Here is a 26272-nt window from a genome sequence, read left to right as displayed (position 1 = left end):
AATAGAATGTGATGTCGTGGGCATCCCAGAGGGAAATAACACTAAGTTGAAATGCATTTTTGCATGATTGATTTTCCCTGCTGATTGAGCCCTGTTTATCTCAGTTGGCACATCAGTCCCAAAGTGCATGAACTATTTGTGCCTCATTAGTTCCCAATAGATTGATTTTGCTAGGATTGCGAATTGGCCATCTTGAATCGCAGGCTGCAGGAGCCAGCCCTGGCTCAGCCTCGGGGCAGGGTTGCCCGGAACAGCAGCAGCCGCTGTGGGCTCCACCACCAGAGAGAGAGACTGGAGAGCCAGTCTGAGGCCACCAAGGCAGCGGTGCCTTAAATTTTTCTCTTCAACTAGGCAGGATAAAATATGGAGCTATGAGAAAGCAAACAAGGGTCATGTCTGCTTTCTCCTTTCTTGCTCGTGTATCCTTCATGGCATTTCCCTCCCCAAATGCCTCTCTCTCTCTTTCTCTCTCTCTCTCTTTCAGTCTCCTCAGCAAACCCCTCAAAGGTAAGAAGAATAAAGACAACACTCTAAAAAGAAAAACATAAAATAAATTTGAAGACGAATCTATAAAACAATGAATGCTGAACTACTTATGATATGATGATCAAAGAGAAAAGCAGAATATAAAACACAGAATATAAAATATACTAAAACTGACATTGCTTCATAAAAGGCATACAAAGAAAAAGGAGATTAAAAGGAAAAAAGCCATGCGGATATAGTGGTACTTCGTAGGGATATGGATGATTTTCATTTTTTTCCTTTAAGCTTTTCTATATTTTCAACATTGTCTGAAATGACTAGTATATACGCATCCTTGGAAAAATCTTATAGAAATACGTAAAGTAGTAATACACACATGAAGAAATAAAGTGACCCATGCCTTTCATTCAACAAGGTGTATTGACCTCTGCCAGTTAAAATAGCAGAAACCTAACTCAAATTAGTCCAATAGTTACTCAGAAAGTTAAACATATTGTTACCATATGGTGCGGCAATTCCACTTCTAGGTATACACCCAAGAGAACTGAAAACATATGCCCATGCAAAAAATGTTCATAATGACATTATTCACGATCAACAAAAAGTGGAAACAACCCAAATGTCTATCAACGGATGAAGGGATAAACAGATTGTGGTACACGGACAGTGGAATGTTATTCAGTCATAAAACGCAGCGAAGTACTGATACACGCTATAGCCAGGATAAAGCTTTACCACATGATGCGAAGTGAAAAGAAGCCAGATGCAAAAGGCCATGTATTCCATGATCCCCGTTATATGAGATGTCCAGAACAGGCAAATCTAGAAAGACAGAAAGTAGATTAGCGGTTGCCAGGGACTGAGGGGAGAGGGGAAATGGGGGACAGGGATGGGGGTGGGTGACTGCTAATAGGTATAGGGTTTCTTCCTGTGGTGATGAAAATGTCCTGGAATCTGATTGTGGTGATGGTTGCACTGCCTTATGAATATGCTGAAAACCACTGGATTGTATACTTCAAAAGGATAAATGTTCTGGTATATGGATTACATCTCAATTAAAAAAAATGTTTGTCTAGAACACTGTCTTGTAATTGCCTGTGTATTTATTGATCTCTCCCAACAGTTTATGAGTGTCTTGAGGTTAAGTTCCTGTCCTTGTTCCCTGGCTTCCCAGCACTGAGTAGAGAAGCTGGACACAGTAGGACCGATATTGGTTAATTGAATGACTCAAGAATCCTCTTCCCACAATCCACCTGGTGGCTCATCTCCCCACCCTCAATGAATCATCTGGGGGTTAGAAGCTCTCATCCAAGTATAGAATATTCTGGAACCAAAGAGTGGAGCAGCTTACACCAGCAGTCAACACCAACTGGTGGGGTCACATTGCTTAACCCCATTGAGCCTTGTCCCGGGGTCACATTGAGTTCAATAGAGGGGATGCCACTGACCCCTCGGGGGTCCTTACTATCCTTCTATTGGAGGATTCATCAGGCATAACCCTTCCTTCTTTGAAGGTGGCAGCTTGGGCTGCAACAGATTTTGGGAACCTCATTTTAGCATGCTTTATGGTTCTGCTCTTCTTCTAATCAGGGCCAGATGAAGAAGTCCTTGGTTCTTTTGGCCTAAGGGAGGAGATAGTTATCTCTGTCCACTTCTTTCTTGTGTAAGTCCAGTTGCCTTCAATTCCTGACGGTAGAACTAGATTCTTTCAGATTATCTCCTTCTTACAGGGCCAGATAATAAACCGTGCAAGCACTGCTGAGACTGCCAATTTGAAGAGGGCTCCAGACATCCCTGGGAATAGGTGACTTTCTGAGACCTCCTGTCACAGAGAACTGTGTATGCCTGGACGAATCGGTTGGTTCAGCCTGGCAGAGAAGCAGAGGTAAGTTCCCTAAGGGAATGGCACAATGACTAGAGGTGGTCCCTAAGCTGTTGTTCATGAAAATCGAGGTCACTCAGGTTTAGGATTCAGGGTGAGCAAGTTTGGGGACAGAATAGACTTGCTGACGTCGTGGAGATGGGGCTGATACTTGATAGGCAGGCCCACCGTCTTCCCTTCTGCCCTTTCCCCACACGGCACTTGGCATCTGCCCTTGACAAATGCTGACAAAGAGTTATTAATTTTCCCAGGGCACCCGTGTGACTCAATTTGGCCCAGTGTAATGAGTTCCTTCAGTGAACTCTTCCAATCACCTCTGACAAGCTTCCAACAGCTTCCAGAATGTCAGTTAATTCCCTTAACACCATTGTTGTTGATTTTTTAACCTTGTTAAGGTTACCGTAGTTTAGTGAGGCTAGTTGCCCTGTTTCTGACGTTGTGTTTTTTTTTTTTTTTTTTTGCCTCAGGAGATTCAGTGATCTCTCTTCCTCTCCCCTGATGTCTCTCTCACTTTCTCTTGCTCTCCCAAAGCCACCCTCTTTTTCCTCCTCCTTTGTTCCTCCTTCCTGGCTTTCTCCCTTTCTCTCTCCAGCCTCAGTCGGAATGCCTGTCTCAGAGCTGGCAGCTGGATCCACCAGCCCTAGAAATGCTTCCCTCAAGTAAATACTTCATTAAATAAATTACTTCAGAGTAGTAAGACTTCTCAGGTAAACCCAGTGTATTCTAGTGGATGAATCCCCTGCCCAGTCAGATGGCCCCCTCCTCTTGTCCTCCAAAACTCCTGACCTAGACAGACTCTCCCATTAATTCAGTGACAGTGGTTGGAAGGGTGTTTCTATACTACTGATTTCTCTCAAAGGTCCACCCAGGTCAACATTTTAAGTGTCTTATTTTGACTAATAGCATAAAGCAATCTCAAAACCAAACCTTATGCCCTTGGTCAAATACAATTGTGTAAGGTTGGTACTCTATTACATACATGTGTTTTTATATAAGTAACAAAACAAGATACGCTGGAGTAAGTGTTTTTATTTTGTATATATTTTTAAAGATTTATTTATTTATGGGGGGTAGGGGCAGAGGGAGAGAATCTTCCAGCAAACTCCCTGCTGATTATGGAGCCTGCTGTGGGGCTGGATCTCAAAAGCCATGAGATAGTGACTTGAGCTGAAACCAAGAGTTGGATGCTCAACCCACTGAGCCACACAGGCGCCCCAGAGCAAGTGTTTGTAGATTAATAAATGGAAGCCTGTCACTAGACTCTTGAAGTTACTGGTTCATACTCATCTTGGCACAGCTTCCCAAGCATGGTGATCCCCATGGCTCCTCTTATTTCTCCATGGTCCCATAGACTTCTGACCAACATCCTTCCGTCTCACCAAACTTCTCTAACACAGTAACACAGTTATCTGTCAGTCCTGACCTCCTTACTGACCTCCAAAGAATGTGGAATTCTTGGGTCTGGCATTGATCTTCATTGATCTGGCATTGATCTGGCACTGATCTTCATGTCAGTTCTGTGCCCTCAGACATGAGAGTGTAGATTCACTTTTTCTCAGTAATTAATCAGTAAGAAACAAGAAAATCTGTTCTTTAAGGAAGTTTGGCTCTTTCCATTACTTGGTTCACTTTCTTCAAGATGTTACAAAGGAAATCAGCTACAAATGCTCACCAGAGCTTTAGAGATATATCTGCTAAATTCTTTGGTACATAATTCCCTTTCCCTTATCCTATTTTCTTCTCTCCCATTCTGGCGTTCTCCAGCTGATATGGCTGAAAATAGTTATGGTCCTTCTTTTGGGTAACTGGGGAAACACGTTAACAAAACCCACACATTTTAGGAGAGAATCTTTCATGACTTGGCTTCCCAGTAATATTAGTAATAATATCCACTTACTGAGTTCTTATGGGTCAGGCAGTGTGTAAGCACTTTCCATGCGTGCTTTCACCTATGGCTCGCAAGTAAACCTCAGAGGGTTGTGTGTTCCTCGTGTCGCAGAGGAGGGACCTGAGAGCTTACACAAGAGTTCCATGTTAAGTGTTGGAGACAGGATTCTGTCCACAGGCTTCACCACCATGCTCACTGCCATCTCTAGGTCGTCTTGTTTGTTTCCCTCTCCTATAGTCCGTGTGACTGGAAAGATGGAGGAAATGCTGACCACTCTGGGCTGTCGTCTGCAGAATCCTTCTCCCTCTTCCCCTACTTTCCCATAGTTACGACCTGCTTGGGGGCTGCTTCCCACAGCATGTTTATGATCTTGGTTTGTGTGCTCAACTCTCCTGCCTGATACTGTTATTTCTCTCCAGCAGTGGAAGGACTGCTGGAGAGGAATAATCTGATGCCCATGAAGAGAAAACGAGGAGTTACTAATAAGGCTAAGTTTAAGGGTCTTTTTTACAGTATGTAAACCACCATGCTAAGTGCTGTCGGAGATGAGCAGACACAAGCAAGGACCTCATGGAATTTACAGTCTGGTGGGTAGAGAGGATGAGGAATAGGACTATACACGTATGTACGTGAGTTCATGCCAAATATGGCCAATACCGCGAGAAAGGAAGAAGTGAGGTGCTATGGGACTAGAAGGCGGGGGTGCTCACTTTCCTTGGGAACTCAGGAATGAGCTTGTGCTATGAGATGGGATGAGAACGGAAAGCGCTGCGCTTTATTCCAGGCTTGATTACTGATACACTGAGAAGGGCTTGGCGTTTCTCCTTCCCAGGACAGGCCCCAGAATTTACAAGAATTTGTAGGCCCCACTACAAAATGAAAATGTGAGGCCCCTCACTTGAAATGAAAAATTTGAAGATGCTACTAAACCGTGAGTGGGACCCTTTCTAGCGCAGAATGTGCACCCATGGAGCTGGCCTTCTCTGGGCCTCTGCTTTCTTAGGGGTTATCTTTGGGAGGTCGGGAGTCAGGCCTCACCAGCCCATTACAGGCTCTTGAATCAATGAATCAGTGAATGACTGAAGACAAAAATGAGTTGAACACAATTACACCTGCTGATTTCTTGGGTGGCTTTCAGCGTTAATGTTATTAGACCATGACTCTGAACTCTTCTTGGAAGAGACATTTGAGATGAGTCTCGAAGGATAGTAGGATTTTTTTCTTTCTCTCTGTTTTCCCCTCTTCTCTTCCCTGTTGTCCTTCCATTTATCTCATAAACACACAGCCTGGAACCAGCAGAATTCGATATCTGAGGGATGACTCAAAGATGTAGATCTCACTTAAGATTCCTCAAAGCACTTGCCCACTTACAAGGATGGACTTGTCTATATATAAAATTTCCAGAGATAGAGTCTGGTTTTTCATTTTAAAATTATTTTGTTTTATTTTAATTAAATAATTTGATAGATGTTTTTGAAGAAAAAAATAAAAATACACATGAGCAAAAAAATAATTACTCACAATCCCATAAAAATTGTTCTAATGGGATTGCAGTATTAACCTAGTTTTCAATCTATGATCTATTTATTTATTTACTTAAAAAAAAGATTTTATTTATTTGACAGAGACACAGTGAGAGAGGGAACACAAGCAGGGGGACTGGGAGAGGGAGAAGCAAGTCTCTCGTGGAGCAGGGAGCCCGAGGTGGGTCTTGATCCCAGGACCCTGGGAACATGGCCTGAGCCAAAGGCAGATGCCTAACAAATGAGCTACACAGGTGCCTCGCAATCTGCTTTTTTAAAAAAGATTTTATTTATTTGAGAGAGAGAGAGAGAGAGAGAGAGAGAGCACAAGCAGGAGGAGGGGCAGAGGGAGAAGCAGACTCCCCGCTGAGCAGGGAGCCCATTGTGGAACTTGATCCCAGGACCCTGGGATCATGACCTAAGCTGAAGGCAGATGCTTAACTGACTGAGCCACCCAGATGCCCCTCAATCTACTTTTCTATTCAATAATGTATTATGTACATCTTCTTGTGTCAGTATCATTGTACTTTTTCATTTTTTTGTGGCAGTATGGTATTCTGTCATTATGGTTTTAGTAGAAAGGTTTTCTTATCCAATTAAAATTGGACATTGAGGGGCACCTGGGTGGCTCAGTGGGTTAAGCCGCTGCCTTCGGCTCGGGTCATGATCTCAGGGTCCTGGGATCGAGCCCCACATCGGGCTCTCTGCTCAGCAGGGAGCCTGCTTCCTCCTCTCTCTCTGCCTGCCTCTCTGCCTGCTTGTGATCTCTCTGTCAAATAAATAAATAAAAATCTTTAAAAAAAAATAAAATTGGACATTGAATTGCTCTAATTTTTTTTTTTTTAATTCTGAATGGTATTGCCCTAAGTTTTCGAGGGAGGCAACTTCTCTGGTTTCTCTCTCTGTTATTTTCCTCCTCTGTGGACAACATCAGGATAAGTATAGGACTCCCTCTTGGGGTTATTGTGTGGTGTGAGTTCATGCTTGTTAAGCCCTCAGTACAGGTACAGAACAGTGCCTAGCAGACTAGCTGTGCTTGAGTGAAAGTCATTTTATTACTTTCCAGGCCCAGAAGGAACTGTCTTGCCTAGATCAGGGAGAAAGCTAATAGCAGAGCCTGGGGAGCCTGATTCCTAATCTAGTCTTCTTTGCAAAGCCAAAGGATAAGGTGAAAGTGGAAGGAGACATGGGCTGGGAGCTCCTTAGGGTGAGTGGTTTCCTGGTGGCATCTTGTCTCCTCAGTTGTGCAATGAGCTCCCAGGCGGCTATGAGTGTTCTAAATTTCTTTTTTTTTTTTTACATGGAAGAGGACAGCCGATGCTCAGCAAAAACTCGTCACTGTTCCTTGACATCTAAGAACCTTAGCAGATGTGTTTCCCATCAGCCTGTGCAGTCATTAAGGCCTGTCTTTACCTCACCACACACAGCTTGTTAACTGGGAACATGCTCTGGCTGAAGATTCTTGTCAATGGCAGCTCACAAAAGTCAGTTTTGTTCAGCCCAGGGGATGACTGCTCTATCTTCAGGGATGTCCCGGGGATGTTGGGAGTAGGTGTGCCTGCTTACTGGCCCTGAGACCTTGGGTAAGCAGCTTCCCCTCTCTGATTCCTCTCCTGTAACACTGAGGGGGTACTGGAGGAGGTCTGGATGGTATGCCCAGTGGCAGTTAGCTCTGAACTCAAAAAAGTACCCTTCTCTTCACTTGTATATTGCCCTGTTTTATTCTCTTTACTGTTTCGCTTTGCAGATGATTTTTTCACTTGCCTGTCTCCCTCACTAAAATAGAATCCTAATGAAGGGAAGCATCCCTGTTTTTTGCTGTAACCCCAGGGACAAGCATTTGCCTCCCTGAATGTGTGTCGCATGCATGAATGAAATCTCAGAGCCTGAGTTCAAATCTTGGTTGCATTGTTTTCTGTGTGACCTTGAGCAAGCCACTTAAACCTCAACAGTTTTCCCACTTGAAAAATAGGGATTAGTGACAGTGCCTTCTTTATAAGGCTCTGAGGATAAAACGAGAAAATATCCAGGAAGCATTAAGCACATTGGTTGGTACAGAGTATAATTATGATAGTAGCAAACATTTATGTAGCAAAAAGGCCAGACACTGATCTAAATGCTTTACATAGGTTAACTATGTTAATCTTCACTACATCCTACTATTTTTTTAAAAAAATATTTTATTTATTTATTTGAGAGAGAGAGAGTGAGAGAACACAAGCAGAGGGAGAGGGAGAGGGAGAAGCAGACTCCCCGTGGAACAGGGAGGTGGAGCGGAACTGGATCGCAGAACTCTGGGATCATGACCTGAGCCGAAGGCAGCCGCTTAACCGCCTAAACCACCCAGATGCCCACTACAACCTACTATTATACCATTTTACAGGTGAGCAAACTGGGCACAGGGTAAGTAATATATGCACTCCATTCACGTTAGCTGTTATTTTTATGCCCTAGGTTCCTTCCCAGCTCTCCACGGGGGAGCCTTCTCAAGGACCAGAGGGCGCGCGGGGCCAACCTAGGGCCCAGCCAGTGGCCTGCCAGGACAGAAAGGGTTACTGAGACCGCGCGCGCCTTGTCGCGGAGGATCCGCGGGCCCGCGCTCTCCGCTCACAATGCCGCGGGGCGGGGCGGCAGGGCGGTTCTTCGCCTCCCATTGGCGCACACGCCCCTTCCTGTCACGGCCGGACCGAGCACCGCCCCCTAGCACCGCCCACCGCCCGGGCGCTGCCGGAGTGGACGGTTCCAGACGCATGCTAATGAGGGGGCGGCCGCCGCAGCCCATTGGCCGGCAGCGGAGTGTCGGTGAAGTCAGCGCCGAGTCCCAGAAAAACAGAGCGGGGCCAACTGCAGCGTGTAGTGCGAGTGGAGCAGGACGCGCGCCGCCCGCCCGCCCGGAGACCCGCGAGGTAAGCCCGCGCCAGCCTCCCCCTCGCCCGCCCGCGCTCTCCAGACCTGCGGCCGCGGCGCCGGGGGCGTGTGACGGCCCGGCCCCCGCGGGCGGCGCCTTTGTTCCGCGCTCGGAGGAGGCGCGTTTAAAGGGCCAGCTGTTGGAGGTACTTGGGGGACGCCCTCCCCCAGAGCATCCCCGTGGTCACGGGGAAAGCCGTGGTCCCCCTCGGCCGGACCTTCCTTCCTGCTGGGTGGATCCCCGGTCTCTCCAGGAAAGTTCCCCAGGGTGCGGGGGTCCTCGGGATTCAGGTTTTATTTTATTTTTTTGTGGGTGGGGGTACGTGCGATCATGGCCACTGCTAGGAGAGAATGTCCGCCTGCTTCAGGCTGGCTGCAATATGGGTGGGTGGAGGAGACATCAAAGCCCTGGTGGGTTTGTGCTGTAAAGTGAAACTACCGCGGAGGGGCTCCTCTGCAGCAGCCAGAGAAGGAGGGAGCGAGCGGCAGGATGGAGGCATCGCAGGTGTGTTCATTCATCAGCATCCCCCGGGAGGAGAGGGCGGCGAGAGGGGCGCTAGGAGGATCGGTCTGGCCTAGGACCCGCCTGAATGAGCGGGTGCGTGTGTGGGTCCGGGAACGCCGTGCGTGCCCATCCGCCCATGCTGCTTCATCCCCCCAGAGTGACTGGCAGCATCTCGCTAGGCAGCTCATCACCGACATGGACGGAAAGCAACTCCTTTCTCCGAATACCCCGGGCATTCCTAGCTCCCACCTGGCTGCTTTCAGATGTGGCTTCCTTAATAAGCGATAGCGCCGTTCAAGGTAGAGGGGGAGAGAGGCCTGAAGTCATTATGTACCTTTCATGGGGGGATGTGCTGTCGAATTCTGCATCCCCCCTGCATCCGCTGTCGTAAGATGGCTTTGAAAATTCACCAGTGCATGCTTTCTTCGGGCAGGCAGAATTTATTACGCTGCTACACTGCTACATAAAAGCAGAAGGGATCCCACTGAGCGTGGCTCCTTTTATCCAGACCCTGTGTTTTCCCAGCATGTTCTGGCTGAACCTTTGGATTTTTGTTTTAAACTGAGCGCTGGGATGCTCCTGTTGTCACAGGGCCGACCTGCTGAAATTGCCAGAATTGATTTCACTGTCAATAGGAGGGAGGTTCATTTAGAGACATCATGGAACCTATCTGGCAGTCAGGCCTCTGACATCACCCCCCCCACCACACACGCCCCTTTTCCTTTCATAAGTGAAGGCCAGGGATGGCTTGTCTGTCTCCACTCTCCTTGGTTTTTGAGCTCCTCTATTTAGATTCAGTTTTATGGTTTTGATGGAAAGGAAGCTTGGTGGTGGTTGAAGAGAAGGGGGTGGATTGAAAGTGGTGTGGGGAGCAGATGGGGGCAGCACCCTCAATGACAGAAAGCACATGCTGGACATTTGGAGACTCCAGATCTACAGCCGTTAGAGACGCAGGTGAGATAGATGGCTGTCTACCCACTGGGAGGGTGTGTGTGTGTGTGTGTGTTGGCTTGAGGGAGGGGTGGAGGAAGAGGATGCTGCCAGCAATTTTTCTGCCCCACCCTCTTGATGCTGCCTTAAATAGCTCCTTGCCAGCCAAGCTCTGCTGTCTCAGGCTCTTGGCCTGAGGGGATGGCAGAGAAGGGTGGGTCTGTTGGCACCTTTGCCCTGCGCACTTTAGAGTGGACGGTTAGCAAAGGGGTAGCTCTTCTGGGGTTGCGGAGAGCTCATTTCTCAGCTGGAGGGCCCTGAGTTTAGCTGTTTTTGGTGACTTCCCTGCAGGGAATTAGCAACTGAAAAGAAATGCTTTCTACCCTGCAGGGCCAAGAGGTGGGAAGGGTATTGTCATCTTCCCTTCAAGCTCACTCCCCCTGTTGGCCCGATCCTCCTCTTACCTGCTGTCTTTCCTGCTAGTTGGACAGTTTCTGAACTTTTCTGAAGGGATTGGGAATAATGGGGGGTGAGGTTGGAGTCCTGGGAGGGGACGAGCAGGTGCTTCTTAATTGCAGAACAAAGAACTGTTCAGCGTTTCCCCTATTTTCCCTTCCCTAAAATAGAGTTCCATATAGATAGCAGACTCTGGGGTTTTCTTCATCGAGTATGAATGGGCAGGGTTCAGGAAAGAAGGCTTTTTATCAGGCAGCATTGGTAATCATCCGGTCATTCAAACTTAGGTCTGGACCCTTCGCTGGACGTGGAAATAGATTTGCTGTAGAGGGCACTCAGTGGTCATTTAGGATTTAATCCATCTCTAAAAGGAGATGGATGGTCCCAAAAAACTTTGGTGAAGGAGCTTGGGACCAGAGGCAGGACAGCTGGCTTTGATCCTGGCCACCGACCTACTTTGGGCTTTGGGCTTGTGGCTTCCACGCTCTGGGCCTGTGTCCTTGTTGGAATAAAAAGCGGAAGGCTTTGGAGCAGACTATTTTCCCAGGTTCCTGACAGCATCACTGTTCTTAGATTGACAAGCCCAGTTTGTGAGGGCATTTTAACATTCCTTTTTGTTTGCTAAATAATGTTAAAGTCATAGTATTGCTCAATGGCATGAAAGAAGTATTCCAGGACTCAGACCTCTGATGGCTTCAGATTCAACTTTTCCTCGATTAGTGTGATTGATGAGGATTTACTGTATGTAAATAGTTCAGAGCTAGAATGGCCTGGAATGAGGGGCACAGACTCTCTGGAGGTTGACTGGGGTGACTTGAATTGGCAGAATGCTCAGGAAAAGGAGTTTTTAGAATTCATTCCTCCTTCCTATGTATGTTTAACTCTCTGCTTTATTTACAGTTATACAGGTGAATATTCAGGTGTTTAGAGCATGAGCGTTGGAAGAAAACTGTGACTGCTAGGTTTCGCCCCCCTCACTGAGGAATTTGAGGGGTTGGGAAGGTTTGTTGATTTGTCCAAAGTCACACAGGTAGCAAGATGCAAAGCTGGGACAGGAACCCAGGTGTGGTGATTCGAGGTCCCGTGTTCTATATGTAGCTCTTACTCCCTCCTTCTCTGAGATTCTAAAATGGGATGGAGAAAGTGAGGAGGAAACACGGTTGAAGAAGAGAGAGGTTGGAGGCAGGTCAGGTGGGGAAGGGGAGAACACAGCCTCCAAGCTTGGAGGAGGGAGGGACGGAGCTGAAAGGGGGCCTTTGCCAGCTGGGAGAGAGCAGATTTCTGCAGCCCTGGAGTGAAGGAAACAAGAAGTAGCTTGGTTTAGATAGGGGTGGGAGTGGGTGGACCTGCTTGGGCTTGGGGTGGCCGTGGAGTGTCCTTGGGATCTCTCCTGTTGACCCTCAGCCTGCAGAGTGTGGTAGAGGCTGCTTTGCCGTAGGGTCAGCTGAGGCCTTTGGAGCCACTGGGCCACATGGAACTTGAACATGTGGGAAGTCAGGTGTGCTGGCGGTGAGGCCAGAGAATGCTGAGGTGGGACCCAGTTCTGCTGAATTCAGTCCCAGGTTTTGTTTTTTTTTACAATGCAAAACGAAAGAAAGTTCTCCAAAGAATCTCTTTTCAACTCAAGCAGCGTTTTCTCCTCAAACTTTCACCGGGGTTTTGTATGTTTTATGAGATAGTGTTTCACATACTCCCTTTTCAGAGGGCAAGCCTGGAGCTGGCTGACTGACTGAACTGTAGCCCATGTGCAGGGAGCTTCTGGCCTGGGACCTGAGCTAAGCCTCCCAATGTTTCAATGAGCAATTAAAGAGCTGTGAATAGTGGTTAACCGGATCAGTAGCCGTTCAAAGGCAAGGATGAAAGGTGATAATATTTTGAAGTCTATAGCCCGAGCCAACAGCTGGCCTGTGTGGTGTAGTTTACTTTGGCTCCTTGGTCAGGCCTCGGAAGTGTCTCTAGATTCCTTGAGTTGTTCCCTCTTTTTGTGCAGGGATGGGCCTGTGTGTCTGTGTGTCTCACTGTCCTCTCTTGCTTTCCCACGTTTCCCTCCTCTATACATTTCTTTCTCTCTCCTCCTGCTGAATCTTTCTCTTTCTTCTTACCCTCCTCCCCATTCTTTCTTGACCGTCAATAATACAGCTTTGTAGTATATTTTAATACATTTACCGCTATTAAAATTTAATCTTCTCTGTTCTTAATTTACAGTCAGTTGAGTTCACTCTCTTTCCATGTGTGGGTATGTGTTTTATACACAAAACAAACAAACCAAACCCAATTAAATTGCTTTTTACTTCTTTCTGTGTGGCCTTCCATTGATTTCCACCTCCCCTCCCCTCCCCGCTTTTCTTCTATGGTCAGTAGTGGCTCTTTATAAAAAAAAATTTCCCGGCTCACTGTCATGTGGATATTATTGTTTTTATAACAAAAACAGTTACAACAATAGAAAAAGTTTCCACCCCTGTATTGTGGACACAAGGGACACCCTCTCCCAAGAGATGTGCCCTATTTCTTGACTTCCTTCCATGGAAAGAGTGCAGTGTGTTCTCTGACAGAGGCCTATACTGTAAAGGCTATGGGTGTTGATGTTGAAGCTGGGACTCTTGTCTGTGATTCTCTTAACGCTTAGAGTCGGGGATGTGGGGGGACTTATGGCCAAGAGAATACATGTAAGAATTCAGTGTGATGGTTTTTCTTTGTTTCCCTAAGCTGGGTGAACCCAACAGTCAGTGGCAAGACCCAGACCCCTTTGGGAAAGAATGAGATGTTGCTCAGCTTTATGATTCATGTCGATTAGGACCCAAGGGAAGCTAGGCACAAGGAGGGTAGGCACCCCCTGACAGGTTGCAGGTATGAAGTTCCTGGTGCTTTGATGGATGCTTGGTGTAGTGCTTTAAAATTTTCTTCTGACTCAGACTAATTACAAAGAAGATTGAGTCTTGGTTCTCAGTGGTCAGCAGATAGTTTAGTGTCTAAAGCGGGCCTTGCAAGCAAGCAGTTGCCTTGAAATCTCTAGTTAATATGTTAAAAATTCACATGACTTTTGTACTCTAATTTATAATATGTCTGTGCTGGTTTTAGTATAAAGGTATTTAAAGTGCTTTACTGTTGGGGTGCCTGGGTGGCTCAGTCGGTTAGGCATCCGACTTCAGCTCAGGTTGTGATCTTGGGGTTCTGGGATCGAGCCCCACGTCCAGCTAGCCATTTAGTGGGGAGACTGCTTCTCCTCTCCCTCTACCCCTTCCTCTGCTCCTGCTCTCTCTCTCTTTCTCTCTGTCTCTCAAATGAATAAATAAAGTCTTTAAAAAAATATATGCTCTGCTATTGAGTACAACTGATGGTCCAGGAAAATACTGTGTGTATACGGGCCTTCCCTTACCCATGTCCACTTGCATCATGCACAGCAGGTCCCGTGCCCAGCTGGAGAAGCCAGCAGTGTGGCAGCACCAAGCCTGGTTGTGTAGAGAGCTGCCCCACGCCCCCAGCCCTTCCCGCTGGCTCTGCCAGACCCACTGGATGTCCCAGTCACAAACACATGTCCCCAGAAACCAGGTTCTCCCTCCCTCCAGAGCTTGTCCCTCACGGGGAGCTTGTCCCTTTTCTCTTTGGCCTGGCTAACTCCTCCTTCTCCTTTCAGACTCTCCTCACATCTGAAAGGTGCTTTTCTTCCTGTGTTCAGCAGTAGCTGGTTCCCCGTCTGTCTTTTCTACCAGATTGTGAGATCTGGCAAGACAGAATCTATGTTTCATCCCTTTTTAAATGCAATTTTAATTTACATCAAAGTCATATTTATGTATTTATGTGTATATGTGTGTGTATGTAATATACACACATACTTTTTTAAAAGTGTGTGTTTGTGGGTGTGTATACTTTTTAAAGTCAAGTAACACTGCAAGGCTTATAAAGAAACGCTGTGTCACCCCTTCTCATTCCACCGATTACTCCCCGGAGTCCGTCACTGAATGTGATTTTCTATTGCTGCAGTAACAAATTACCACCAACATAGTGGCTTGAAGCAACATAAATTCATATTATGGTTATGTAGGTTAGAAGTCTGAAAAGGTTCTCACTGGGCTAAAATAAAGGTGGTAGCAGGGCTGTATTCCCTTTTGGGAAGAATCTGTGTCCCTAGTTGCAGTGTTCTGGCTTCTGGAGGCTGCCTGCCTTCCCTGGCCCCTGGCCCCTGGCCCCCTTCCTCTACCGGAGCGGGCTGGCTGAGGTCCCTCCTACTGCATCACTCTGACTTCTCACAGAGTCCCACCTTCCTCCGACTCCCTACACTTGTGTGTACTTTGGGCTCGCCTGCGTAATCTAGCAATCTTATTTTAAGTGCCCTTGATCAGCAACCTCTATTCTGTTTGCAACCGTAATTCCCCTATGCCAGATAACATGTTTATAGGCTCAGGGATTAGGATATGGACACCATCTTTGAGGGGCCATTATTCTGCCTACTACAGTCACTTCCAACTCTATTAGCTATTTTTCCTGATAGTACTGTTATATTTGTGAGTTGCCTGCTAACAGTTCTGTTTCCTGATTGTTCAATTTGGATATTATTCCTTGATGTCCTACCATGGATTAGAGGAGCCCTTAGTCCCCTCTTCTCCCCACATACCTCTGTTCACACTGTCTTCCCAATGTGGTTACATCACAGTTTTGGGTTATATTGATATTCAATGCTTACATTATCTTGTCTGTGTAAATAGTGTTCATGGCTGAACCATGTAGTTGTGCTATATTTCCTTTCTTGTACATCTTTTTTTTAGTTGGTCATTGCCTTCTTTTTTCTGTTTTGTTTTCTATGTACTTATTACTAATTCTCAAAGTCTCTGAAAGAATTTTAAAACATCTATGTTTTATAATACATGTTCCTCTTTATTTTATTACCATTTTTCTCTTGGAGACCTCCCTCCCAGAGGCCTCCAACCCTCTCCTCTTTTCTGGGTTGATTGACCTATAGGCCTGTGACATGACTCATCCTGGGAATTCCTTTACCTTGTCCTGGGCTGGATCCTCTGTTTCCTCTTTCTTGGTTTATTTCCCCAGGAGGTTCTAAGAGAGGGTCTGTGGAGGTTCACTTCAAACTTGCACGTCTGATATACCCTTATTCAACATTTACACTTGATTGATGGTTTTTTTTTTTTCAAGATTTTATTTATTTATTTGACAGAGAGAGATAGCACAAGTAGGCAGAGCAGCAGGCAGAGGGAGAGGGAGAAGCAGGCTCTCCATGGAGCAGGGAGCTTGATGGTGGGACTCGATCCTAGGACCCTGGGATCATGACCTGAGGCGAAGGCAGCCGCTTAACCAACTGAGCCACCCTGGTGCCCCTGATTGGTGGTTTAATTTGTCTAGAATTTTAGGTTGAAAGCCATGGTCCCTTGGAATTTCGAAAGCATTGCTCCACTGTCTTCTAGGTTCCAATATTAATGGCAAAAATTCAGATGCCATTTGGATTCTTGATCACCTATGGGTAACTTCCTTTTTTCTCACTGCAAGTTTTAGGATCATCTCTCTTTCTCTGTAGTGGAAATTTTCTTGCTTTTAAAATTATTGTGCGAGGTCCTGTTTTGATCTGAAGACTCAAGTTCTTCAGTTTTGGGAAATTTTCTTGTATTTTTCCTTGGTAAGTTCCTTTTTTTCTTTTGTCTTTGGAACTCCTCTCTTAGTTGGATGTTGGACTTCCTGGGTTGCGTTTATAATTTTTATTTTTATTTTATGTTTTTAAACATTTTATTATTTTTTTAAAGTAATCTCTGCACCCAGTGTGGGGCTTGAGCTTACAACCATGAGATCAAGAGTCACATCCTGTACCAACTGAGCCAGCCAGGCGCCCCAAGTTTATAATTTTAAAATCTTTTATTTCTTGTTTTTGATTTTATTTTTGTTTTTTACTTTGTGAGAGACCTCTTCAGCTTCATTCTTAACCCTTTTGAATTTTCAAATTTATGTTTTCATGGTTTTGCATGAAACATGCTTGCCTGCTTACTTTCTGGTATACCTCATTCTCTGATGCTCACATTTTTTTTTTTTTAAATAGTATTTTGTTCTTGTTTTATGGGTGCAATAAATTCACTTCGGTTAGGTTTTTGTTTTTGTTTCTGTTTTTTGTGGTTTTTTTTTTTTCTGTTTTTGTTTCTGTTAGGTTTTTGTTTTCTGTTTTCTGTTTTTGTTTCTCTTTTCTGCTTTGTCTTTGTCTCCTCCAAGCCCCTTTCCTGCTTCTTTCAGTCACTGAATTTCCCATCGCAACTGTTCTTCCACTGATCCTTGACTGTCCATTTATATTTTAAGATTGCTGATTGGGCATTCGTGTGACAAGGAAGGGGGCTTAGCTTCATCGTGGGCTCCAGAAGAGAGCGCGCTTTCGATGTCTGTGCCTATAGATCTTTTCTCAGGGGGATGTTGGGTTTTCCTGGAGAGAAATGTTGCCTGGGGTGAAACAGCCTGGATGTCTTGCACTGGGGGAGCCCTGATGGGAAAGGAGGCTGCATACCCTGTTTGGTGTGCAGACTTTCCCTTACTCTGTTCTTTTTTGAAGGTGGCCCCCTTCTTTCCTTTCTTCTCTCAGCTGTGCACCTCCCTCAACTGTGTCCGCATCCCGAGTCTCTAAACAGTCAGTCTCTGCCTTCTTCTGCCTGAGGGAGGGAAGTCACCAGACTGAGTAGATGGGAGGAGAGACATCCCCGGGCTGGAAGTGCTCCTTTAACAAACTTTTAGCACACTCTCTTTTTTAGCCCCTTTCCCCTCCCCTCTTAATCCTTGGTGCCTCCAATTCCAGAGGCTTCTTCTGTTTCTGTGGCATAAGTCCCCACTTGCTTAGTGTTTCCCTCCCCTTCTTGCACTTAGCCGGGCAGAAACCTGAGCCCACTACTGCATGGCGGTCAGCTCTCTGTCTTCCAGAATTCTGTTGATATATCTTGTCTGTCATTGTCTTCTTTCCATCAAAAATCAGAATTTTCTTTTTTTTTTTTAAAGATTTTATTTATTTATTTGACAGAGAGAGATCACAAGTAGACGGAGAGGCAGGCAGAGAGAGAGAGAGAGAGAGAGAGGGAAGCAGGCTCCCTGCTGAGCAGAGAGCCCGATGCGGGACTTGATCCCAGGACCCTGAGATCATGACCTGAGCCGAAGGCAGCGGCTTAACCCACTGAGCCACCCAGGCGCCCCCAAAATCAGAATTTTCTACTGTCCTTTTAGTGGGGTTCTAGGAGAGAGCAGGGAAAAATATGGGTGTTTCACCCTCCAGTTTAACCAGAAGTTTCATCTCTTTGTCCAAGCCCTTAAACTGGTACCTGCTAGAGGTAACGTATATTCTCAAGAAATGATTGAATGTGGATTGAATGCACTTTTTTTTTTTTTAAGATTTTATTTATTTGACAGAGATCGCAAGTAGGCAGAGAGGCAGGCAGAGAGAGAGAGGAAGGGAAGCAGGCTCCCTGCTGAGCAGAGAGCCTGATGTGGGGCTTGATCCCAGGACCCTGAGATCATGACCCAAGCCGAAGGCAGAGGCTTTAACCCACTGAGCCACCCAGGCGCCCCTGAATGCACGTTTCTAAGGTGGTGTGCATACAGTTAGTCATGAGATTTCAAGAGCGTCCCAAGCATGCAGTCTTACAAAAATAAATCCGTTGTTTATTCTGAGATAGACCTAGTAACAGGCAGCAGATCTGGCCTTCTCCCTGTGCCAGGTAGCCGAAGAAGCACCGTGAGTGGGCGTTGTGGGCTGGTGGGCTGGAGAGTGATGAGGCTTAGGTGTTATGTCCAGCCCCATCACTAACAACCTGGGGCACCTTGAAAAGTCACTTAGCTTGTCCGGGTCTTGGTTTCCCCCACATTAAAATGAGCTGTTCGTCAAGATTTGATTGAGTTCATGGCCGTAAATACCTGCTGTGTCAAGGCACAGTGCTAGCATCCTTCCGGGTATCTCTTCCAAGGCAGCCCGGTCAATATTTTGTAGATATGTCTGTGAGGACCTTGGTCACCCTGAGTGACTGTGGCATGTATGTCTTGCTCCTGATTGAAGTTCCATGCCTGAAGCAGTCGGTGCGCTGCAGGTTTGACCTACCCCTTTGGACGGCGGGCTCCTCGTGGGGGCTGCATCACAGTCATCTTTGTGTCTGACGTAGCCCTGGGTGCATGGCCCTTGGTGCATGTTAGGCTTTTCCACGTAGAGTACATCAAGGAAATAAGAAAACAGGAGCTGATCTGCTAGAATGCCCAGACCCTGCTCAGAGAACGAGGCCTTGCTCTTTGTAAGTCCAGCTACACACTCCTTGGCACAGTTATGGAGCTTGGGGCCCAAATCTCAAATGCATTGATGGGAAAGTCAGCAGCGGTAGCTGTTCTGTACCACAGCCCTGACACTGGGGGACCGTTTCCCCCAAACAGATCACCGTCATGTATTTGTTTAATGGGCCTCACACTGTTACAAGGTAAGATCAGATTCATCTTAACTAAGAAAGTGAATTATAGATATAATCCTGCGTTTAAAGTGTTTACAGATGTTTAAGTGCTTTTTCATAATATAGTTTGGTTTTCCTAAACCTATGAGCTAATGTGCCAGGACTAGTAAGTAGGAATTTCAGGGAGATAAATTTGGCTTCACAGAAGCACTTTTTATCCTGAGAGCTAGTCCCTGCTGTATTGCATTTGGGAGGCCCTGAGCTCCTTGCCAAGCCAAGGTTAGATGTCCATTAGCCAGAGAGCCTGGAAATCAATCCTGGGGTGGGAGAGGAAGCCTTATTAGAGCACCTGAAAAGTCCTTTGCTTTTGATTTGTTCAACAAATAATTACTGAGCACCAGCCACACACCAGGGTCTGGGCTGGGCTCTGGGAATGCAGCAGTGACTAAAGAGAAGTGGCCTCTGCCCTCCTAGAATTCTAGACTAGAGCTGAGCTTTCCAGTGTGGTGGACACCAGCCATATTCATTTTAAGTTAATTAAAATAAAATACAGTTTGCCATTCAGTCCCTCGTTCCCACCAGCGCTCCTAGACACAAGTTCCTGTCATCTCAGGAAGTTCTCTCGGGCAGCCTGCACTGGGCTACAGAGAGAGCTAAGCTTCTGTGTTTCTAGAGCAGGCATCTGTGATCAGCCTTGTTTCACAGCAGAGGCAGCCAATGCAGAGAGAAGCCATTTGTTCTAGGCCATGTTGCTGGATGGGCCCGAGCTGGGAACAGATCTCTTCTCCTGGAGCTTGGCTCTTCTTGCTTGGAAGTGAGGGGCAAGCAGATGACGAAGAGCGTGGTCGCCGTGCTGGTGCTGCCCGCGCCTGCTGCCTCCTGGAGCGAGTGGCTCCTCTCTGCCTCAGGCTTTCCCCTGTCCAATGGAGAAAATAAAGGTGCCTCCCCCCCAGGGTTATGGCTGACTCAATGACGCAAGTCTTTAGCCTGTGCCTGACGCATGGTAGTGGTGGCTGCTATGTTGAGGAGAAGGAGACAAGTTATTGGTGGAGTCAAGGAGGCATTTTCAAACAGATCGCAGAGCAGAGAAAGAACGCTGGCAGGTGAGGCTGTGTTTGCAGAGCTGACTGACTGCCTGGAGAGGGACCCAGAACCGAATGTGTCTAAGCTGGGGGCTGCTTTGGGCGTGAGACCTGATGTAAAAATGCTGGCCGCGAAGCTCGTCACTGACACTTGAACAAGGAACCCCTTTGATGTCCCTTTCCTTCTGGTCTGCCTCTACCCATGGCCCTTTGTCTTGTCCCCAGACATTTCTCCTCTCCATACTGTATTTCTACCTTGGTGAGGTGTGGTTCTCAGACATTGGCTGTCAGCCGTGTGGAGCAGAGGGATGTGCCAGAGGTGTGTGGAGGAAAGAAGGGACGGATCCTGGGTGATCTGGCAGCTGGAGCCTAAGCTTCTCTTTGGGATTTTCGTCCCTTGGTGATTTGCTCAGTCTTGCAAGCAGGTCCACCTGCTGTGGCCTGGTGTGCTCAGGGTGCCCTGTTTTGGGGAGAAAGGGAGCTCTGATGTTAGCCCCAGGGCCAGGAGGGCGCCCCATTTGCTGGGCGAATCCCTGCTTGCACGCGGAACTTCAGTCGAAGAAGTGCTTTCATAGCCACAGGCTCATCTCGTCCCTCAGACAGGCGTCAGTGAACGTGTAGAACAGGCGTCCATGAACGTGTAGAATGGGTGTCCGTGAACAAGAGCATGGGGCTCTTGGCTTCCCTGCAGGCGTCCAGCAGTTTATTTCAGGCTTTGAGGCAGGAAGGTTTTGGTAGGACAGGGTGTGTGGGGGCAGGGGTGGTGATGGCACCCAGGACACCCCTGACCTATCCGGCATCTCGCCTCAGCCAGGTGAGGCACGCAGAGCGGGGGGCAGAACATGGCCAGGGATGGACCGTCAGACAGACAGACAGACAGTTAGGTGTCTGGTGATAGTGGACTCAGGACTGACCTGGGGGGAGACTGCTCCTGGCTGCCTGGCTTCTCAAGGGTCCACACACATGCTGCCTGAGGACCTCGGTCAGGATTGTTGAGTACTTGTGACCTCTACCTGGCTTTGCCAAGCTTGTTCTCCTTGGGGCCGTGACTTTCCACCATTCATGGATGACGTTCTAGCCCAGGGCAGCTGTGACAGGAATGGGTGCTTAGAAGATCCCGGAACTACCCACGTGTCAATGCGCAAACTCATTACTCATTTATATAATGCCTGGTGCATCGATTATGAACATCAGCCCGTAGGCTGGCCTTTGAATTTGGTTTCCCAGTATGAAAGGTCACCGGGACGTAACTGTTGAAATCCAAACAGTTTCTCTTGTTGTGGGAATTTGTGGGGGACCTGGCAGTGGTGCGTTTTCCTAGTGTGAGCGGTTTCCTAGTGTGATCTGTAAGGAGCTCACTCACGTGCAGATCGCTCATCTCCATGTGGAGTTTGTCTGGCATCTGTCGGGGCAGCACCAGGGTCGAGTGACTGTTTCCTGTGAGCCCAGAATGATGGTCAGGGGGCGTAGCTGTTGACGCTGCGTCGAGGGGGGACAGCGGAAACATTTTCGTGTTGTGTTGCTGTGTGGGCATCTGTCCCAGGCTGCTGCAACACACACACCGCTGACTCTTGTGTGTGCCTCTCCTCATAGACCACACGCGCAGCAAGCCGGCGAGAGGAGAGGATCCCTTGGCCCATGGGGCGAGGTGAGACGGGCCGGAGCTGCAGCTGGGAGATCTGTCACTGCCCCAGTGGCCTGGGCCGTGGGCTTGAGAGCAGGCCAGGGATCTGGATGGAAAAGCCAAGGCAACAGGAGGAACTGGGCTGCTTTAAGCAGGACAAAATGAATAGAGTCTCCAGAGAAAGAAGAACCCCAACAGGGATGGAAGATAGAGTAGCTAGAGAAAGCTGGACTCCGGAGGCCCGAGGGCCTAAGCAGGGGCGGGTGCCGGCTGCTGACAGATGGGTTGCCAGGCCCGTGAGCCTGGCCCTAGACAGTCGCAGACCTTGGAGGACGGTTTTGTGCTTGCTTTGTGGGGCCTTTCTTTGGGCATGATGCGTTAGCGAGCCAGGCCTGGCAGGTGTGAGGGGGCGAGGCCCCCCAGGAGCTGGGAAATGTTAGTCATGCCTGAGCGCGGAGAGAAGCGAGGCTGCTCTTCAGAACAGCTGCTGCGGGAGGAGGCCCCCAGCCTGCCAGCCTACGGTACCGTCCACGGTCTCCATCTGATCTTGAATGAAGGCCGTGGGCTGTTTCACTCACCTGAAGTGGGCTGTTTTCACTCACCTTTCACTCACCTGAAGCATCGTGGTGAATAATTTTCCCTTCCTGGGGTCACAGGGGCTCCAGTAGAGAAGGGGTTTTTGTGGCTGCAGTTCTGGATTCCCAGGTTGCTCCCGCGAGGAACGTCCCCCTGGGCAAGCAGGGAATCCAGAGGTTACCCTCCATGGCAGGGCGCACACCTCCTCGGGCTGCCTTGCTGGGTATTTGCACTGGGGGTTCCTTTCCATTGTAGCAGGGAAGAAACCGTGCTGTTAGAAGATGTAAAATATTTAATACTCTCTTTAAAAAATTAAACTGCCTAGGAGCCTTGGGTTGGTGGTGCCCATAGCAACAGGCATGGTTTCCAGGAGTGTCTTCCTAGGAGTGTCTTCCTAAGCTTTTGAGCTTCTCAGGAGGGGTGCAGGACCCCACTCCCGGCTGGCTGGGAGACCTGGAGGAGACCCACCTGCCTGCTTGGCCCAGAGACCGGGCGGTATTGGGACTGAGCAACCCCTTCAGAGCTTGGAAGCTGGGTCTGTTTTGATAAATAGGGGAGAGTAAAGGGGAGGGGAACTCACTATCCTTTTGGGGCTTGTTTATTCATTTTGTTTTATTGGCCTGTTAGTCCCTGGCACTTACGCTTCTCTGTTCCAGCCTCTGGATTTTGCCTGTTCAGTTTCCTTAGCTGGGAGTGTTCTTTCTTCCCTTTACCTAGCCAACTCTGCTCGTCCTTCACATGGCACCTGCAGCAGTGTGTTCCTGGGGAAGCCTTCTCTGATCCCCTGGAGCAGTTTAAAACCTCCCATTTGAGGCTCTCATGATTCAGTGGTTCTGGACAGAACATTCATCACAGCATCTGTCTCAGCTTCTTTGTTACATTTGTTGGGGAAATCATTGTTTGTCTGCCTACCCCAGCCATCTGTAGCTGGATCCACGATGGCCGTGGCCAGAGCTGGTTCTTAGCCATATTCTGTCCCCAGGGCCCAGCGTGTGCCTGGCCCACAGAAGGGGCTCACTAGCCATGAGCAAATTAATTCATTTACTAAATTTTGGGTTCTGTCGCAGATTCTGGGAATATAAAGAGAACAAAACACCCCAGCTGTCCTCACGCTGTTCCTAATCTAGAGCAGTGGGTGAGCTCTCAAGAGATCGACTGAGTGGCAGGAAGAAAACATCAGTGAAAGTTCTATTTATTCTTTAACTCAAACATAAGAAAGATGTAGCTTTCCTATTTATAGTAGTACGGGTTTTATAATTAACTTATAAGTAAATATGCTCAAAGCTATTTTACTAGCAGGAAGCTGTGATCAGAAAGTTGGGTGACCTGGTCTGAAGGGAGAAGTAAGCACATGAAAAGGTTTTTGTGCCCAGGTGTTATAAACACTAAGGTAGGGCAAGTACCAGCTGCAGTAGGGGCTGCCATGGAGGTGGGAGGGGGGTGGAAAAGGACCAGAGGAGGGCATTCCTGATAAAAGTTGGGGGTACCAGCATGAACACAGGCAGCGTGGCATGAGAAGGCTTAGTGGATTGGGAGAGGTCAATACTTTTTTTTTTTTTTAAGATTTTATTTATTTATTTGACAGACAGAAATCATGAGTAGGCAGAGACGCAGGCAGAGAGAGAGGAGGAAGCAGGCTCCCCGATGAGCAGAGAGCCCAATGCGTTGCCCAGTCCCAGGACCCTGAGATCATGACCTGAGCCAAAGGCAGAGGCTTTAACCCACTGAGCCACCCAGGCGCCCTGGAAGGTCAATACTTTAATAAGGCCGGGAGTATAAGGATGGGGAAGGGCCTGCTAGATGCCCCTACTGGTCAGGGCAAGGACTGAGAATTGGGAATACCAAGATGGCTGAAATAGGGCCCCTGCCTGCAGGGCGAACATAGTCTGGTTGGGGAGAGAATGGTGCGTGCGTGCCCTAAGGGGAGAAGAGTGCAGTGAGTGCCTGGATTCAGAGCAAAGTGGGTATTTGGGTTAGGGGGCGGATCAGGCTGGTCATGTTTTCAGAATCTACCATGCCCAACCTCGCAGCTCCCTCTTCATTGCAGGAGGGGAAGAGGGAGGGCTGGTTACTGACTTCAAGCTTCTTTCGAAGCCCATCTCAGGGTTAGGCTCTCCTAGAAGTTCTCCTTCATCTGCTCCTACCCAGTAAGACATTTTTACCTTAATGTGATTTAGACACCTCCATGGACTATATTTTCTGGGTTACAAAATGGTATATGAAGAGAAAAATGGCATCTGGCATGTAGAAATATGCATATTTGATGTGTTTACTTACCTGTGTAATCATACACACTCCTTTCTTTCTTTCTTTTTTTCCCTTAAGTCCCAAGGCTTGAAGTAATTATGTAATTAGAATCCACATAGAATGTGGTTAGATAAGGTGTAATTAAAGAGGAAAGCCTAATTTTGGAAGAATGATAAGAGGTCATTTGATTCAGTCTGGGCCCAAATCCAATCTTGGAAGAACAGTAAGAGGTCACTTGGATGTACGGGGAGCTTGGGGCCACCCAGGAGCCCAGGCTGGCCTGAGAACTGGGCAGATTCTGTTTCTTTCAGTTCACTGTGAAGCCTATTCATTGAACATCTTCTTGGTAAAGGGTATTATAGGAGGCTCAGCTGTGGGTGAGGAGGAGAAGGTCTGCGTGTAGGGAGGACATGGTGGTGGTGGGGAGATTGACTGGAGAACAACCGGGAGGTCCTAAGGTGGAGAAGTGAAGACTCCTTTGTGGGGGTGTGTGGGAGTTGGGGAACAGGGAGGAGGGTCACAGAGCATGTGGCATTTAAGATTGCTTGAAGGGTAAGAAGGGTTTCAAGAGCAAAGGCAGGGACTCTCTGGCCCATCGGACGCACTCAGATAATATTTGTGGAATGAATGCCAGGCTGAAGTTGGAGGTGGGAGGAACATGGTCAAGTTGGTGGTTGGCCATTTGCAGTTTGGTGATGAGGTAATGTTCATATAGCTCAGGCAGTAGAGGGACAACATGAGGCCAGGAGAACACCAGGCTTAGGCCCTTAACTGCTAGTGGTGACTACGTGCAGAGGAGTTGGAGACTGCTGTGGGCTGTGGAGGTCAGGGGAGGTCCTCATGCGGGGACCAACAGGATAGGAGGAAGGGGAGGATGGAAGACCTGCCGAGGAGGAGAGTGATGTGGCCAGAGGTCTGAGAGGGAGCCAGGAGGTCATCCAGGAGAGAGAGAAGGGGGCACATCGGGGAGCAGGCAAACCCAGGTGGGCTGGAGTAGGTGAATGAGCTTCCTGGGTGTGTTGGGCAGGAGAGCTTTGATCCCGTGGGACAGACGAGCCATGGCAGGTTGTTGGACAGGAGAGTGGCATGGCAAAGGTATGTTGAGGGAAGAGGAATCTGGCCCTGTTGTGTAGAATGGGCTTCTGGGGAGTTCAGCCTGGGCTCCTTGTCATGAGGTGATTGGAACGAGGCAGTGGGTTTGGGAGGATGGGACTGGTGGTCTGCAGGCCGGTGTCACAAAGGGCTACTGGTCTTGGTGACAGGAGGATGAGAGAAACAGGGCAGGGGAAGAAGCAGCAGTGATTGCAAGCTTCGGAGCCTGGGAGAAGCCTGTGGTACCAGAGACAGGAAGTGGGGGCAGCTGGTGAGAAAGAGGGAGTGGGCAGAGGCATGGCGAGTCTAGAGCCCAGAGACCCACGTTCTAACTCAGCCCTGCCTTGGAACTGGCTGAGACCTTGGGCCTATTCCTTCCTCTCCTGTGGTCCAGTTTTTGGTTAGAAGGTGTTTTTACTGTAGGATTCAAGCTGACCGGAGACCATGGAGTCCTTACAGTCCTAGGGTTTGGGTAAAAGGAAGGGTCTGGGCTGGAGACTTGTGAGCCCTCCCATGGAGGGGAAAGAAACCACGTGGTCTTCTTCCTTGTCTTCCTGGAGTGAGTGGGCAGTGAGCTATGGGAGGGACTCTGGGGGACTCATTTGCGGGGGAGGGGATGCTGTCCCAGCTCATCCTGCCCATCTCAGGGTGATTATGGGATTCTGACCTAATGAG

This window comes from Enhydra lutris, unplaced genomic scaffold (genome assembly GCF_002288905.1).
Source record: "Enhydra lutris kenyoni isolate GAN:26980312 unplaced genomic scaffold, ASM228890v2 scaffoldscaffold12, whole genome shotgun sequence".
NCBI lineage: Eukaryota > Metazoa > Chordata > Mammalia > Carnivora > Mustelidae > Enhydra > Enhydra lutris.
Note: the sequence above shows the minus strand (reverse complement) of the source record.